General features: G+C 36.2%; 1 long non-coding RNA gene across 1 annotated transcript in view; it reads right to left on the bottom strand.

Moving 5' to 3' along the window:
- The window catches only part of LOC110259455, a 98,381-nt gene that overhangs the window by 26,052 nt on the left and 59,159 nt on the right, over nt 1-13,170 (bottom strand). The window contains exon 3 of the long non-coding RNA XR_002341868.1: nt 1,577-1,701. This is a non-coding gene — a long non-coding RNA (uncharacterized LOC110259455). The remainder of the gene's footprint in view (nt 1-1,576; nt 1,702-13,170) is intronic.

Raw genomic sequence — 13,170 nt, 5'->3', positions numbered from 1 at the left:
TACTGACCCACAACAGGAACTCCAGGAAGAATTATTTATTTATGTTATTTTATCCAGGAACTCAAAGCCTATCTTCCTACCTGCAATGCTAAAAGTCAAAGATGCCAGAATGTGAAAGAACTGAAGAAATGGTTGGTAGAAAAGGTGTGGACATAGGATTCAACATGATATTATTGGATGTACCATCATAAAATTTCAAAGCCATAAACCACTCCTAGTGGCAGTGCATTTTACAGAAACTGATGGGCAAAGTAGTAACTGGGATTCTCAGCTTTTATTGCAGGGAGCACCTATCCATGGATGTGGAGAGAGTAATTCAGCAACCACATTTGAGCTCTTGCTACCAAAGGAATATTCTGCAGCATTATCCAGGAAGCCCAGTGGTGTCCAACGATCTACCCCTGGCAGAGACTATAAAATCTTCTCTGTACACTGGCCTTTGGAGGAACAATTATCCTATAGTGAGAGATCATGGGCACAGCCTTGCAGGTTAAAGGGCTGGAGCTTTGCTGTGCACATTGCAAAGAAGCATAGCCTTCGGCATATAAGCCATGGAGGAACTAAGACTCCATTTTGACTAAGTGCACAAAAGGACAAATAGTATGAAATAGAAGGTAGGGAGACTAAACCTTGGAGGACACAGAGGAGGATCCTGGTTTAATCAGACTAACCCTAAACTATCCACTTAGTCACATTAGGTAAAAGTTTATTTATAGGTTCTTTAAAATTCCATATTTAGGAATATGGCATCAGAACCTCAGTATCTTTTTTAGAGCATGAAGTCTATACCTGAGACATGTGAACCCTGAGGTTTCTCAGGTGGCCTCCGGGGAGCCAGGAAACTTTAAAGGTGTTGGAAAATTTTAGGGTGTTATTATGTAAATGTTCTTTTCTGAGGAAATAATTTTCCAATATGCCTAGAACCAAAAAGAGTTGACCACTGTTTTTGTTTTTGCTTTTGTTTTCTTCTTTTTATGGCTGCACCTACAACATATGGAAGTTCCCAGGCTGAGGGTCAAATTGGAGCTGCAGCTACTGGCCTATACCACAGCCACAGCAATGCAGGATCCGAGCTGCATCTGCAGCCTATGCCACAGCTTGTGGCAAGGCCATATCCTTAACCCACTGAGCAAGGCTAAGAAGTGAACCTGCATTCTCATGGGTCAGGTTCTTAACCTGCTGAGCCACAATAGGAACTCCTAACCAGTGGTTTAATACTTACCATATATATAGATGAGCACATGGCTCTTATGCAGGGTGGGTTAGCCATAACTTAATAATCATTGTCAACATATCTTTCATTGCTTAATTGTCACAGTCTTGAATTCAAAGACTCTTCTAGATTTTTCTTCATTGTTAAAATGAAATAGGAAAAACTGCCTTGTTAGGGACAACAATAGGTTGATTCTCGGTGTGGACAAAGCCAGATAAACAATTTCCCCTATTGAAGTGACCTAATGAAGTTTGACTACATCTGGATATGCAATAATTACAGTCAAATCTTGCAAAGTCAGGTGCCTACAGGCAGCTCAACAAAGGTCAAGCCATAAGGTGATAAAAGGCAGTGAAAACTCACCTTTCTCTTAGGAGGCCATAAGGAACTATGGAGCACAGCCCAGGCGCAACTACAACTCAGCTCCAGAAGTTACCATGATGGAATGCATGTCCAGTGTTGCCAGATCTTCTGATTTCCAAGAAGACCTAGAGATGCAGATTTTTTAACAAAAATGTCTGTTATATTAGGAATGCCCAGAAAGAGCATTGTTGAGATTATGGATCTTTATCTGATGCATGACTGAGCCATAAATCTTAGTTTGGGGTTTCATGGATTAAACACTTTCAAAAGCCTTCTAAAATTTATCTTTAAGACTTATAAAACTCTAAAAATATTTTAACTTAAAAATGATAAAATGTAAGAATAGACAGTTAGAAGCTCATTCCTCTTTGAAAATGTATTGATGATATTGTCTGCATGACAATAGAATGTTACTAGGAAGACACTCAAGAAGAGCATTCCATCTGGTGCTTGGGGGAGATGTGAACTTGATCCATGTTGTCTGTAGTAGATAGATAGAGAATCTGTGATGCTATTCATTCTGAAGAGCAGCTGATATTATTTTAGAAGGAGAGTTTTACCTTATATGGCTAGAGAAAAGAGGCAGCAAAGAAGAGACAAAAAGGGAACTGAAACTGTATAAAGCCCTTGCTTCAGGTCTTTCCCTTCCCTCTTGAGATGGGAAGAGCTGGGCTTGCAAAGTCAGGGAAGCCACAGCCAGGCATAGAGGGCTTGTGATCTGGTGAATAGGAAAGCCTGGGTGCTCATTTTGGCAATAGCGATCCCTCTACTAAACATAAAAGGGGAGTTTCTAGTTTGCCCTGGGATACACACCCAAGCCCAAAGACTCAGATCTACCAAACCTGACTCAGCCACACCCTGGAGACATTTATTCTCCCAGGCCCAGTATTTAATTGGTAACGTTGGAGGAGACCCTTAGGAATCATATGAGGTTTGCATTTAGTTCTCGAAGAAATTCAGTGCTTACACAAAGGGCTATTTCACAAATGGCTAACTTGTAATCCTTTTGCTTTAACTCCAGCCAGCAGAGTCAATGTATGTTTAGTATATTCTAAAAGTCTTCCCTTTATGGAGAGGAATATAGCATTATTTTACATGCACTGGGACTCTATTCTTAGGACACTCATAGGTGTCCATTGTGAGGGCCATACCTATGATAAGGACACTGCATATCTTCTTCAGTGAACTGGCTGTTCAAATATTTTGTCCATTTTTTATTCCAATAGTGGCATTAATTCTTCTTCCCTCACCCTGGCCTGCAGAAAGAGTGGTCACCCTGCACTGGCAGAGCAGTATCAAGAGAGATGGTAAACATAAAATGTTCACAGAGTGGCTCAGAGTTGCCCTGGAGCCAGCCACTAACAGCAGCAATGTGCAAGATAAGGAGATGCTGGTAAATCAAATCTTTGTTCTTTTAGTGCAATTGACTTGACACCCAAGGAGCTCTGAGCAGAATCTGGTTATGGTGCTGGTATCTAAACACAAGAATAATATCCAATTCAGGAGCTAAAGCAAGAGACGCGGCTTCCAGCATCACAGACAAGACACCCATTTTCACCTCAAAAAGTGTCAGATCTTAGTCATTCTGATGGTCTTTTGGTCTTTTGGCTAAGCTACAGGCTCCAGTTATTCAATCAAACACTAAGCTAGGAGTTGCTCAGAAGGTATTTTGAAGATGTGATTAAAGTCCATAATCAGTTGGACTCTGAAAGAGAGTATCCTAGTTAATGTGAGTGGACCTGATGCAATCAATCGAAAGGTCTCAAAAATCAGAGCTGAGGATTTCCTGAGGTAGAAGAAATTCCCCCTTTGGACAGCCCATGCCCAGGACTTGCCCTTCTGAGATGACCTGTCATATGGATTTTGGACTTGCCTAGCCAACTCCTTGCAATAAACCTCTTACTATTTATCTTCTACTGCTTCTGCTTTTCTAGTTAAACTTTCACTGACAGAGTCATCTTCTGACTAACATTCTCTTGGACTATATAGCCTTAGCTTCATTCTTCATAAACATGTCTTAGCCCATAAAACTTTTAAAAAACAAATTAGTTTCAAATTGTTTCTTTTAAGCAGATATAGTTGCTCTAAAAAAAAAAACTTTAATAAGTTTTCTTTTAATAGAGTCAATGACCTTCTTGAATAATTCTTGTAACTAGTGATCTGTTTGTATACCATTTAATTTTGTGTTTATTTAAATATTATTCCCCCTTCCCCTCTTTTTTTCCTGCATTTTATTGGATTGTTTAAAAATTTCAAAATTTCTCCTACTGTTTTCTTTTGCTGGCTTGAGACCTATACAATGCATCTCCTTTTTTTTAGTGGTCATTATTATATCTATAGTTCTTTATATTTTTAGTGATAAACATAGTCATTTGGTATTTATAGCCAGTTTCCAAGCATGCTTTGAAACTTATTAGGTTTTATGGCGTTCGCATCATGGCGCAGTGGTTAACAAATCCGACTGGGAACCATGAGGTTGTGGGTTTGGTCTGTGGCCTCTCTCAGTGGGTTAACCATCTGGCGATGCCGTGAGCTGTGGTGTAGGTTGCAGAAGCGGATCTGGCATTGCTGTGGCTCTGGCGTAGGCCGGCGGCTACAGCTCTGATTGGACCCCTAGCCTGGGAACTTACATATGCTGTGGGAGCAGGCCTAGAAAAGGCAAAAAAAAAATAGAAAAGAAACTTACTAGGTTTTAAATACGATCAAACAACCCCCCCAACATTGTTTTTTCTCCTAGAGCTTCAGTTTTATTATTTTTATATATATTCACATTTGTTTTGATTAATTCTCATAATAAAACTGTTAATTGTTCCCTCTATCATTTCTATATGTCAGGACCAAGAAAGTGTGTGAATGAAGGAGCCATCGTGGCTTTGAATTTAACTTTATATTATAGATTTTTCAATATTTGACATGATCTCAACCAGTAAAATTCTCAAGATGTATCTTAAAAAATGTAAGCCAGAAATGCTCTAAAATTTCACAAAACACAAACAAAAGATGAGGAAACTAGAATTATAAGTTTAATTCATTACTTTTCCCCAAGAGGCATTCTGTCCCTTTTCATGAATTTTTAGAATCTTGTACCACAGCATCAGAAAAGAATAATAAGGCATCCACAAATGCCTTCAAAATATCTGGAAGCCAAAGGTTAACCTTCAGTGGTGCTAAATAAAAAAAAAAAATGAATATAACTTAGATACAGAGTTACAGATTATACAGTATAAAACAGGATTTAATATGCAAAAAAGTTCCTTTTCATTAAATTTTTCTTTCAGAGACATAAAATTGTTCCTTAATTAAGAGTCAAATTTTTAAACCACTACTAATTAAACCAATGTTGTTATTGAGAGAGATTGCAGATCGCAATCCATCGATTCACACAAAGTAATAGCCATTATTACAATGAATTCAAACCTTCTGGGAAAGCAGAACACAAACCCTGATCTTAAATAAGATTCAGAGTTGTTCTAAAAATGGTGTGAGTCAATATTTAATCAATCAGAACAAATCTGTTTTTGTATAAAAATTTAAACACACAAAATGAACACCTTGAGACACTTTTGGAATATATGAAAGCAAACAGTTTCCAAATAAACACAGTCTTGGCTTATGAGTAAAGCCCTCCGTTGTTGTGGGCTGCACAAGTGCAGCGCAGTGTAGACAAAGCATGATAGGGCCATAGATCACAGTAATAACATTTGCAATAAACAATAACAGAACAAAGCAGACATCTATAAGAATCCCACAAGGAATTTACGTTATCCATAATTTTTCTTTACATTTGAGAAACTATGGCAGTAAAGGCCATTACATTCAATGGCACCAATTAATTTCTGCAACTTTTAATGACATCTTTCTGAGTAAAAACCTCACATAATGCCCTGAGCACATGATTGATGGCAGCTTATGTTTGATTTGTACTGGATTCCAGATTTTTTTTTAGTATTTTTAAAGAGTCCCTCTGCAGCCAATCAAGCAATCAACATGAAATACTCAGATTCTCTCTCGAAAAGTACAAGAAAAAAGAAAAGACAATGTGGCTCCTTTCCTGGGCCAATAGATGACAAGTGATGTGATTTAAGTAGTTTTCTGGATGATGGATTACAGAGATTTTTATTTCAAGAGAAAGTGATAGTCAAAGAAAACCATTTAATTCTTGTTCTATTCAAGATATCAGAGTATAATACTACCCTTAAATATGGGTTTGTAATATACAATTTCCCTTTACTGACTTGACTAGACTTTAGCAAAAAATGTCTTCATAATCCTAGAATATACTCCAAGTTTTGTAATATCAATGAAAGGATTTAAACTGAACAAATGGGACCACACAAGAACTTACATAGGTTTTAATGGGCAGGATCAGGGTAAATGAATCCTTGATTAGCATGGGGTTTGGAGAGAATGTCTCTCCTTTAACCATAAAAACTCCAGTCCAAATTTGTTTGAGTAGTTTAGAAAATAAGTCTGCAACCTAAGACAGTAAATACATACTACTGGTGTGCTAGTAAGCCCAAGGATCCTATCCTCAAGGTATGTACTCTTTAGAAGGGACTTCTGGATGGAAAACAGAGAAGTCTAGAAAGAGGTTATAAACATGTGTGCAAGAGACATCCTGCAAAGCAAAAATGGTCTAGTGAAGACCAAATAGTGGTGAGAACCATTTATCAGCAATGACCAAGAAAAGAATACGGAGTGTCTAGGAGGAACAAAACATGCATTTATTCCATACGTGTTTACTGTCTATTTTAGTCTAGATACTGAGATAAGTTTAGAAAGGCTAAATGGCTTGCCCACGTGCACAGACAGATAGTGTAAAGTTGGGGGTCATCCAATTTACTCCAAAATCATAGTTTGTAAACAATATGTTTTAATGCATCATGAAACTAAAACAAAAGGACATTGGATTTCACAATTTAGTGAATTAAAATGAAAAGTAGTGTAAATTTCTCCTATTAATTGGTGGTTTAGATATTTATGAACTACTTTAACCATAGATTTTATTTTTATTTTATTTTATTTTATTTTATTTTATTTTATTTTATTTTATTTTATTTTATTTTTTTGTCTTTTTGCCATTTCTTGGGCCCATCCTTCGGCATATGGAGGTTCCCAGGCCAGGGTTGAATCGGAGCTGTAGCAACTGGCCTACACCAGAGCCACAGCAACGTGGGATCCAAGCTGTGTCTGCAACCTACACCACAGTTCACGGCAATGCTGGATCCTTAACCCACTGAGCAAGGCCAGGGATCGAACCTGCAATCTCATGGTCCCTAGTCGGATTCATTAACCATTGCGCCACGACGGGAACTCCTAACCATATACTTTAATCACATAGATCATAATTCTTGTCCAAGTGATTTTATTTATTTATTTATTTCAGCTGCACTTGCAGCACATGGAAGTTCCCAGGCTAGTGGTCGAATGGGAGCTGCAGCTGCCAGCCTACGCCAGAGCCACAGCAACGTGGGATCCAAGCTGCGTCTGCAACCTACACCACAGTTCACGGCAATGCTGGATCCTTAACTCATTGAGCAAGACCAGGGATCAAACCTGCATTATCATGGATCCTAGTTGGGTTCATTATCACTGAACCACAACAGGAACTCCCAAGTGCTCTATTTAACTGCTAGTAGTTTTGTGTTCATGGATAAGGAATAAGTCACACTTAGATACTTGAGGAATTAATGTACCCATGCCTTTAAATTTCTATAACCTTCCCATAATTATCCAAGGTTCCTGGTATGTTCATTAACCACGAATTCCAGATAACCCAGCAATCACTCAAATTCCACAAGCTCTGCTGACAAATAGGGTTTTGGATGACAGAGCTAGATAAGAGAGGATAAAATTCAGATTTTTCCATGATTGTCAATATTACCATGAAAAAGTTCTGTGCTTTTATACCAAGACAAGCCATGGACTATGTTCTGATACATGTTTTATGTACTCTTTCTTTCAACAAACAGAAAATTACATAAAATGATATTTTTTTCTAATGAATAGACTCATCCAGCTTTACTTTTTACATTGCTTTTACTTACAAGATTACTGCTTAACTCTTTATTTTTACAATGTTATCTCTGTAGCTAACTTCTGAGGGTTATTGCATATTAAAGGGGATCACAGAACTGGAAGTAACCTCAGAGGCAATAAACTCTAATATCATTTTTCAAATCCAGAAATAGAAGCTTTGAAAGTACTTGCCCGAGACCACTGAGAAAATCTGTGGCAAAGCCAGGGTTAGACCTCTAGTACCCAGAAGCCTAATAAGATACAGTGATGCTTGCTGATTATTCCTTTTGTGACATCAAAATCAGAGTAACAAGAAAGAAAGCATTGTACTGTGTTCCCCAAAACATTTTAAGAGACTCGAGTATTCTTTTGTTTTCCCTTCTTAAGGAAATACAAACTAAACCTTGCCCAGAAAGATCAGGATGAAACTTAAAGTTATTCCCCCAAATCTATGTGTTAGTATTTTCAACAGTCAATATTGGTCATTGTTATTCCTTTTAGCAGAGGCTGAGACTCTTAATTGCCATGCACCTCTTTTTTTTTTTCCTGTAAAACAAAATTTATTCCTTGTATATGAAAAGCTTATTTCCTACTCAAATAAAGAAACCAAGAGTTGGAATTCTCATTGTGGCTCAGTGGTTAATGAACTCAACTAGTATCCATGAGGACACAGGTTCGATCCTTGGCCTTTCTCAGTGGGTTAAGGATCCAGCATTGCTGTGAGTTGTGGTGTGGGTGCCAGAAATGGCTCAGATTCTGAGTTGCTGTGGCTGTGGCATAGTCTGGCAGCTGCAGCTCTGATTTGACCCCTAGCCTGGGAACTTCCATATGCTGTGGCTGTGGCTCTAAAAAGACAAAAGACAAAAAAACAAAACAAAACAAAACAAAAAAAAAAAGAAAAGAAAGAAAGAAAATAAAAGAAAAGAAAGAAAGCTAAATGGGAAAGAAAGGTTGGGAAAACTAAATGTGAGGGAAAAAAGGTAAAATGAAGAAAGAGGCCTGAAGAGAGGGAAATATTTAACTTACGGAGTACTGGGGACCATATCACATTCATTGGGATAGCTACTGAAAAACACAAACAGGAAAAAAAAAAAAAGAAAAAAACAAGCATTGGCCAGGATGTGGAGAAATTGGAAAACTTGTATGCTGTTCGTGGGAATATAAAATGGTGTTGCGATGGTATACGGCAAAATTTTTGAAAAACGAAACATATAATTACTGTATGACTGGCAATTCCATTTCTGGGTAAATACCCAAAGAAGTGAAAGCAGAGACTTGGACAGATCTGTGTGGTTCACAAGAGCCAAAACATGAAGGTAATTCAAGTGTCCACTGATGAATGAATGGGTAAAAACAAATGTAGTATATACATAAAATGGAATATTATTCAGCCTTAAAAAGGAAGGAAATTCTGACACATGCTAAAATACGGATGAACCTTGAAGATATTATGCTAAATGAAATAAGCCAGTCACAAAAAAATATGTGATTTCATTAATATGTGGTACTTAGACAGTCAAATTCATAGAGACAGAAAGTAGCGTAGTGGATGCCAGGGCCTGAGGGCAGCAGAAGGGAGAATGGGGGAGTTGTTGTTTAATGGACATGGAGTTTAAACTAGGAAAGATGAAAAAGTTCTGATGATGGCTGCACAACAGTGTGAATGTATTTAATTGCATGGAACTATACACTATTAAATGGTTAAAATGGTAAATTTTATGTTATGTGTATTTCCCCACAATTCAAAAAAGAGAGTTTGGGGAAATTTTTATGAAATGCAAAACACAAATGAGCCTTATCCTTCAGTATGCACTAAAAAAACAAACAAACAAAAAAAGTCCGAAGTAATATTCACTTCTTAGCAAACAAATTCCTTTTGTTTCCAGAACAAGCAATTGTTTTTCAAAGACAGGGGTCTGGGGGCAATTCCACTTTCTTTCCCTATAGCCAATATTTAAAGGCAGGTGCACTCTTTCCACCTTAGAAAAGAGTCACAGATTTCAGAAGTATATACTCTAGAGAGCCAAAATATTTTTTCCCTTGTGCAGTACAATATTTGTTTTGATTACTTCCATTTGAAAATAAATAGCCGAGTCTTTACTTTTGCAATATTCTTCCTGATCGATCCAAAGGCAGCAGAAATGAAATGTTTGTTCTTTCAGCTCCTTTACAGTTAGTTTTTCTTTAATTACAGGAAATTCTCATTATAAATATGCTCTGTGTTATCAGGCAGCATTGGCTATTGGATACTTAGCCTGGCTGCCAAGTTTATTTTAATCTTTATAGCTCCCACCTTGCAAGGACATTTCAACTTCTTCCATATCCTTTTAGAGATTGGGTAATGGCCAAACTGAAAAGGATCACTATTTATTAAATAACAGAATAGCTTCCCAGGAGCATAGATGATATTAAGCAATTCACTAAAGATATTTAAAGAAGTGTTCATTTTCATTGGCAAAATATATAGTATCTTGAGATGAATGTTTGCTTAATAACTACTGCAAGAATATTATATTATTATTACTCTTAGATATTTTAGGAAGCTGCTACTGTGGACTAGATTGATTACAAGGCTGCCATGACACAAAGGATGAACAGATATGGTTCTTGCCTCAGAGGAACTTATTATTTATTAGAGGCATCACATGGATAGATTTTGGTTAACTTTATATAATTTTTTGGTTGAAATGGTTCAGGAGCAGTTCTGTCCCCAATACTGCCAGAAAATGCATTCTTTTCATATATTTCCATCTCTTGTGGTACAAGAACCATATCACATACCTTCCTGTCTACATTAAAATGAATTTTCAGGGAATTCCTGTCATGGCTCAGTGGAAGCAAATCTGACTAGTATCCATGAGGATGCAGGTTCAATCCCGGGCCTTGCCTAATGGGTCAAGGATCTGGTGTTGCAGTAAGCTGTAGTGTAGATCACAGATGTGGCTTGGATCTGGTGTTACTGTGGCTGTGGTGTAGGCCAGCAGCTGTAGCTCTGATTCAACCCCTAGCCTGGGAACCTCCATATGCTGCAGGTGTGGCCTGAAAAAGACAAAAAAAAAAAGTTTATGATTTCATTGTCATCAACAGCATAACTTCACCATTTCAAGAGCCTCTTGCCCAAAAAATACCAGGATTGTTTATTACAGAGATTTCCATAAATTCTTCAGTTGAAAGCATTAATGGGTAGTTCACATCCCCAAACTCTTTGAATCTTTGCTCAAAGATACTTGCTTATACAAAATCAATATATAGAAATCTGTTGTATTTCTATACATTAACAATGAAATATCAGAAAGAGAAATTAAGGAAACCATCCCATTTACCACTGCATCAAAAATAATAAAATACCTAGGAATAAACCTACATAAGGAGACAAAAGACCTGTACTCCAAAAACTGTAATACACAGATGAAACAAACTGAAGATGACACAAACATATGGAAAGGTTATACCATGTTCTTGGATTGGAAGAATCAATATTGTTAAAATGATCATATTACCCAAGGAAATCTATAGACTCCATGAAATCCATGTAAATTACCAATGGCATTTTTCACAGAACTGGAACAAAAAATATTAGGAGGCACAAATTTTCTGAAAGCCAAAGTGATCTTGAGAAAGAAGAACAGAGCTAGAGGAATCATGCTCCCTAACTTTAGACTAAACTACAGAGCTACAATGACAAAAATAGTATGATACTGACACAAAACAAATAAATAGGTCAATGGAATAGGATAGAAAGCCCCAAAATAAACCCAAGCACTAGGGTCAATTAATCTATGAATAAAGAAGCTAGAATGTAGAATGGAGAAAAGATATTTTCATTAATAAGTGGTACTGGGAAAACTAGACGGCTACACAAAAAAGAATGAAATCAGAGAATCCTCTAACAATACATACAAAAATAAACTCAAAATGGTTTAAAGACCTAAATGTAAGACCAGATACTATAAAACTCCTAAAGGAAAATACAGGCGGGACACTTTTTGACATAAATTGAAGCAATATTTTGTTTAATCCACCTCCTAGAGTAATGTAAACAAAAGCAAAAAATAAATTGGATCTAATTAAACTTAAAAGCTTTTGCATAGCAAAGAAAACCATAAACAAAACAAAAAGACAACTTAATGGTCTGAGAGAAAATATTTGCCAACAATGCAACAAAGGATTAATTTCCAAAATATACAAACAGCTCATGTAGCTCAATATCAAAAACCAAACAACCCAATCAAAAATGAGTAGAAAACCAAATAGATATTTCTCTAAAGATTATATAGATGTCCAAGAGGCACATGAAAAAATGTTCAACATCACTAATTATTAGATAAATACAAATCCAAACTACAATGAGATATCACCTCGCACTGGTCAAGATAGCCATTATCAAAAAATATATAAATAATGAATGCTGGAGAGGGCATGGAGAAAAGGGAATCCTCCTATACTGTTGGTGAGTATGTAAATTGGTACAACCACAATGAAAAACGGTGTGGAGATTCTTTAAAAAAACTAAAAATAGAGTTACCATATAATTCAGAAATCCCACTCCTGGAAATTTATCTGGAAAAGACAAAAATTTTAATTAAAAAATATATACATATGTGATAGAATATGAGAAAAAGAATGTAAACATATGGATAACTGGGTCACTCTGCTGTAAAGTAGAAATTGACAGAACATTATGAATCAACTACAATAAAAAACTTTTTTAAAAATCCCCCCCCCAAAAAAATACATGTACCTCAATGTTCTTTGCAGCACTATTTACAATAGCCAAGACATGGATGCAACTTCAATGTCTATCAACAGAAGAATGGATAAAGAAGAAGTGACAATAGAATATTAGTCACAGAAAAGAATGAAATAATGTCATTTGCAGCAACATGGAAGGATCTAGAGATTATCTCATTAAGTGAAGTAAGTCAGACAGGGAATGACAAATATCAAATGATATCACTTATATGTGGAATCTGAAAAAATATACAAATCAACTTATTTACAAAACAGATATAGACTCACAGACATAAAAAATAAACTATGATAACCAAAAGGAATGGGGGGAGGGATAAATTTGGAATTTGGGATTAACAATATACACTAGTACATATAAAAGAGATAAACAATAAGGAGCTATTATATAGCATAGGGAACAATAGTCACTACCTTTTACTAACCTATAACGGAAAAGAATCTGAAAAAGATTATATATAGATAGCTTAGAAAAAGATACAGATGTGTTTATAATCTATATTGACGTAGATGTGTATATAGACACACATCTACATCTATCTGTATATAACTGAAATGCTTTTCTGTACACCTGGAACAACATAAATCAACTATACTTCAATAAAAAAATCTAAAAAAAGATGCTTGACATTTCTACCAATCCTAAACTATTATATAATGACCCTTAACTAGTCATATTCAAGTTCAAGCTTTAAAATATCATCCTGGAACACAGACTTTAAAATTCTAATAAATCAGAACTTGTCCTTCTCTCAAGTCTATAGTATTCACAATAGCCAAAAGATGAAAAAATTAACAACAAAATCCCAAAAATGTTCATCAACGGA

This window comes from Sus scrofa, chromosome 2 (assembly GCF_000003025.6).
Source record: "Sus scrofa isolate TJ Tabasco breed Duroc chromosome 2, Sscrofa11.1, whole genome shotgun sequence".
Taxonomy (NCBI): Eukaryota; Metazoa; Chordata; class Mammalia; order Artiodactyla; family Suidae; genus Sus; species Sus scrofa.
This window is presented reverse-complemented; position numbering and strand designations above follow the sequence as displayed.